We start from the raw sequence: 6,336 nt of genomic DNA on the forward strand, positions 1-6,336 counted from the left end.
TATTTTATTCAATAACGTATAAGTTTTATACCTTACGAAAGTCATATTTCTTCACTATAGGCACGGCAAGTTAGTTATCTACTAGAACTCTGCTATTGTTTCATTTTTATTTTAATAATAGTATAATACACAGGGACTATAGTTACCATTACTGATTAGTAAGTGTGTTTATTTTATTTCAATATTTTAAAATATCGTTCAAATCAATTATTTTTATTATTAATTAATTTATAATATATTAATTCCTGAAATATTGTGTTTAAGAAAATAAATAATTATTATAATAAATTAGAGTTAGATAACATGTTATGTGAGTACCTATATATAAAAATAATTTAGTATAATAATAACTACAACCCTGGGCTAGTTAATGAAAATTTTTAACTGAGTTAAGTTAAGTCGATATGAAACATTTCAAAAAGTTTTAAGTTAATAATTCTCCTAATTTTATTTTTAATTCAGTTAAGTTAAAATTGATTTGGAAACTTACAACTAACTTATTTTTTTTTATTTACTTAAATATCTAGTTTTCTGGTTTTAAAATAATAAAAAGTAAATTTTAATGTTATCCGTATGCATCATCAATAATAATAATTTTTACTATAATTTTATTACATTTTTTATAAACAAATTACGCAACTTGGATTTGATTAAAAGTAACTCATTATTTAATAAATGTTTAGCAATAAAAATCAGTTAAGTTAAAAATGTTAAGATATTTAAAATTAAATTAAAGAAATCTGGTATGTGAAGGTCACTCTGCTGTATATTAGATTACAAGTTGGTCACTGTAATGGATGATGTTAAGTTTGAATTCAACGATGAAAAATCATTGTATACGAAAAACGATTCTGAAAGAAGACGGTCTGTCAGTCTTTAATATTACTTAATTATTTAGTATATTTGATTATATTATTGTGATTAAAGTAATTTATTTTACTAGTAAGTATTAGTACTACGCAGTAGATTAAATTAATTTTTAAAAAAAGTATGTTTGAAAAGTCATTGTGGGTACCTATAAAATATAATAATATACTTTAAAAGGTTATGAATTTCTAACTCAAAATATTTTGCACATTTCCGTGACTTATAATAATTTTGTCAAAATTCAAAATTCAAACGCTTATAAAAATGTGTTGTCAAAATTGATGGTTTATAGAAAACGCCGTTATAAATATTCAGCAAAAATTTATATATATATCCACGGTATTTTTTTTTTTTTGAGAGTTACATCAAAAACCAAAATCAATTTGGTCGAAACCGGGTTTCTGTAAAAATTCACTTTTTTCCTTAATTTTTTATTTGTTTTTTCTGCCGCTTTTGAAAACTATAGAGAATTTTTTTATTTGGACCCCTCGAACTACCAATACTATTTACATTTCTAACAGAAAATATGCTGTTGAAGAAAATCGAAGCACTTTTACTCTCCCAAAATAACTTAAAGACAGGAACAAAAAAAAATTAAATAATAAATTGTAAAATCAATACACTCATCGCTCCGCTCGAAATCTTAAAGAAGTTTAAGGGTTAACATTGAAATAACTTTAAATTACCCTACGATCAGGGAGCAGAAAAACGACGACGACGAGCGGCGTTTGTATATTATTTGATTTCTCGTATTTTACGCATTTGCTCTCAGAAATAATGTGTCTACACAGGGGTAGCTTATTATTTTTCATGAAATTAAATTTTTATTTGAAGTATAAAAAATAAATTTAAGCACCAAAAAAATATGAAACCAAAATTAATTACTTTAAACATCGACGCTTTCGGGCTTCGGCGGAATCCTTGATTATTGTGTGTGAACTGCGGAATAAATCAGATACCAATGACTGAACTTAAGTTTTGCTTGGCTAACTGAAATTTTAGATCGATCGCGTCTTTGCAACTACTTAGAAAATCGCCACGGATTGCATTATAATTTATACTACGTCAATAAGTTAAAACCATAGATAGATATTATATTACAAATTTTTATATCAAAGAGGTCCATGTTTGAGATTTGATCATTAAGATAATGAAATGAGATATAACAATAACCAAAATAGTTTATAATTTTTAAATTTAAATTACAACAATTTATAAAGTACCTATTATTTTAATTTAATAATTGATGAAGGTGGTGTTTAAATATTCAAAGCACAGGCATTTTTTTTATGAGTTAGTAAATACAAATCTTATTGTAAATAAATGTGATTATTACATATTAGATTTAACATAAATAGGTATTCAGTGCCTTATACATCAAATTTACCGAGTACCGACTAACCAACTATAATTTGTAATATTCCAACTTAAATCTTTTCTCTGAATACTGCTGTCGAGCACGAAATTAATAATTAATATTTTACGTATTCATTTTGAGTGCATTGGTTAGGTATATTTTAAGGTATTCGAGAATATTTAAATTTTAAAATTTCCTTATTTACTTTCATGCCACAAGCCGACGGCATAGTAATATTCATATATCACTTAACATTTATATAAACTAAAAATAAAAATTGTTAAATTTTGCAGGACATAAAAACTCCCGTGTACTACTGTAATATGACTAGTATGCACAACACTATTTATATCTATTTAATTTTATAAATATGTTATTATTCTGCGACCTGGATAATATGGATTTGCCGTGGTCGTTTGTGATACCTACCGTATTTTTTTGTGTTGCGCGCTCTGGAATAAAAAATATGCCCCTACTTCACCCGGGTAGCACAACAAATTTTAATTTTGAGACTAAAAAGTAAAATATTTAAGCCCCAAAAGAATAAGTATTCAAACTTACGTATACATCGACTCTTCGGGTAATATATAGCTGTAGCAAGGCGCCATATCTTGAGTGCAGACGCCATATCGAGCAACTTCTTCCTTCATCTAAATCCGAATTGAAAAATCGAGATTTTTTGTAAAAATTACTTGAGTAAAATGAAATATGTGAGTAAATGTTTATTGTTGCCATACACATTTCATTTTGTTCAATGAAATTATTAGAATTGCGAATCGTCTCCGGTGAGTGACGACGATCGGCTTTTGCCATAGATGATAGGTATTATAATATAATATGTTGTCATCAGTTTTCGAGTTTTTGACTTCTTTGGATTACACGATACATTTTTTATTTCAAATTCCGAAACAGAATATTATTGGGAGTGTTTAAATCTATACAATGCAGAACACGGCACTCTGAGTATAGGCCATTTAGATTTTTAAATACACTACTGTCGCGAGTCAATTTTTACGTCCGGCATCTAGCAATATTGTTTTTAGTCTTAACGGTTAAACTATAATGTGTTATTTGTAATATTTATTTATTTATTTGTGGGATTATTGTATAATTTAGTTTTATAAAATAGTAAGTTTTTATACATCAACTGTCAAAAGTAGCTGAAGTTAATTGTTATTAACGAGATGAATACCTTTATCGGCTTTATCTAACTTGAAGACAAATATTTCCAAAAAAAAAAACAAATGACGTTTGAATACTTGGCTTATAGAAAATAAAACCAAAAATTTCTTGGTATATTTTATCAACAACAGTAATTGACTACAATGTAAATGTATGATAATAAGTAGAAATTATCAATGTTTTTTTTTTTTATTTTTATTTTTATAAGAAGTTTAATACCTGTCTCATACCGTTTGATCTGTTTTGTCACCTTTATAGTTTATTTCGCTAAACATGCAAATAAACAATTAATAAAATATTTCTACATTATAGCTATTGGTAAATTTAAAAGTACTTGCAGTGCTTGGATTTTTTTATTTAGTTGTATTGGATCAGCATTATCTAATACATTAACTTAACATCATTACAAAACAGTATTAATTTTTATACAGCAGATACCTACATTATATTTTAATGATATTTAAGCAGTCTTCGGCTTGACACTTTTCTTCGTACAAATAATAACATTTATCATATATGTTATCCGGATTTTGTCTCCTAAAACTAAATCCACAAGAATATTGTTTATGTGCTGGCATGGCTCTAAAAAATTGGTATAAAAATGAACAACAGAAGACCAATTTGAACTGAAAACCACAAAATACTATATTAATTTTATAGACTTCAAAAAGAAATTCATGGATTTTTAACAAATAAAAAAACCTACATAATATTACATAGTATATTGTGATTTTTTTATTATTATTTTCTCCCTTGTTTACCTACAATGGGCTATACAAGAAGTTAATTTATAAGTCCACTTTTAAACGCAGTACCAATAACAGTGATAACTGATAACCTAAAGCAGTCAATCAAGGGAACAAGATTATTAAATTTGATAAACCTATCTATATTGGTAAATATACTTAACATTTTATGTTTATACATATATGTATATATATATTAATACATATATGTTTTATTAAAAAGCATTTGAGTAATTACTCAAATACTTATACAATAAAGTATTGAAAATACCACAGAAAAACTTTCTATAGTAAAGTATTTGAAATGATTTTCAAATACAAAACAAAAAAATCAATTTAATTCTGAATCATTCATAATATATTATATTAATCTAACATTTGAGTGTTGCATTTTAAGAACATTATTTGTTTAAAATATTGATCCGTCATATTTGTTCTTTTTTTTGCATTGTTGCATCACCAACACTAAACACCCTCTTTACTGATGCACAGCTAGGTAGTGGAGTGTTGTACTTCAAAAACACCTGAAAACTAAGTACAAATGTTTATGTAATATTATTACTAATAGTGTAAGTTTTCAACTAATCTTACTTTTTTGATAGTGGGTAAATTATGCAATCAACCTCTTAAATAAAGCCAAGCTTATTGAAATTGGCCCCATAATTGTTTGATGTTGACACACAAAATCAATATCACTTCTATCAAATCTGAAAAAATTCATAAAAATTATAGATAAAATAATAAATAATTTTTTAAGATTTACAATTTACCTGCCAATAGCCAATAGCCAAATTGTCCATTATTATTCTAAACTTAAGTTCATTTTTTTAAATTAATTTATTAAGCAGCACCATTGCTTCAAACAGTGAATTCCAAAGTGTTTTGTTGGGTGCAATTAAATAAACACCCAGATTTTGTTTGAATAAATCAGCTGACTTAGTTGAGCGACCTTGTTTGTTTCAAAAAGCGGTAGACTTGGCAAAAGTTCTTCTTGACTGTTTTTTGTATGCAAGATTAGACAAAGCTTTTTTAGAGTCCTAGAAAAAACAAGTTCTACAAATAAATTATCTTATTTTGTAGTAAATTTGTACAAATTTGTAATTAATAATACAAAATTAAACAAACATAATTTATTGATATTTAAAATTGAAATTTGGGTATAGATAAATCAAAAATAGTTATTACCAATCATATTCATACTTATATCTTAGAATATTTTTTTTCATATATTTTTATCATTTAAATTGAAAGAAAAATTTAATTTTTAAATGTATTACAACTCATACAAATTTGATTATGAGTATTAAGTGTTAAACCTACTAACTAATAGTTTTAACATGATCACTATACTTACTCAAAATATATTGTTTTTGATAAAAATATTTTTAGTATTTTATAATTTAACTATATTAGGTTATCTACTTAAATAAATGTTTAATTACCATTGTTGCTATTAAATTTATCGTGTGTGAATAACATCGATGGTGTTTTGATAATGCATATGGCAAATCATGGTCTTCATAATTTAGAATGTTCAAGTTGAATGTGTCGATTTCTTCTAAATCATTAACAACCGTATCGTTCACTAGCAATGTATCAGTATATAGTCATGTAGTCATGTAAATATCAACCTAACCTGCAAATCAGGCTGCAATTAAAAACTTTTTAATAGATAAAACAAAAAATAAAAATGAACATTACACATTCTTACTTTGACTAGTTAATTTTTTGTTGTTCAAAAAATCTTCTAAAACTGGTTGTTTTGTCTAGTTATTTTTATCTGATTGTTTTAGAGAACTACCAACATTATACTTCAATGATCCATCATTGCATCTCTTTAAAGTGTTTTTGTTCGCTGCATTATAAATGTGATCAATTTTCTTTAATAGAGTTGAATGTTGTATCTATATAAAAAATGAAATAATATAACCTTTTACTTAACATTATAAGTTTTGATAAATAATTTATATTTTATGATCAGTGGAGCAACTGGGATTTATTTTTGAGGGGGGAAGGGGTTATTTATTTTATTTTATTTCATATACACAAGAATACTGGGCCCCTCTGAGATGACTCATGTGGGGACCCAGGAAAATACATAATATAGAATAATGAGATCTATGATACATCTTAAGCACTTGAAATTTGAATTTTAAAAAGCTGTGCGCCACTGTTTTTGATGTA

General features: G+C 25.9%; 1 long non-coding RNA gene across 1 annotated transcript; it reads right to left on the minus strand.

Annotated features, from left to right (window-relative positions):
- Positions 1 to 4,442: 4,442 nt before the first annotated feature.
- Positions 4,443 to 6,019, minus strand: LOC111029323. Its single transcript, XR_002604005.1, has 5 exons — positions 5,864 to 6,019; positions 5,595 to 5,788; positions 4,923 to 5,189; positions 4,744 to 4,859; positions 4,443 to 4,683 (listed from the first exon to the last, which is right to left on the minus strand). It is a non-coding gene; the product is annotated as an uncharacterized LOC111029323 (long non-coding RNA).
- Between the last annotated feature and the right edge of the window lie 317 nt (positions 6,020 to 6,336).

This window comes from Myzus persicae, unplaced genomic scaffold (genome assembly GCF_001856785.1).
Source record: "Myzus persicae strain clone G006 unplaced genomic scaffold, MPER_G0061.0, whole genome shotgun sequence".
Taxonomy (NCBI): domain Eukaryota; kingdom Metazoa; phylum Arthropoda; class Insecta; order Hemiptera; family Aphididae; genus Myzus; species Myzus persicae.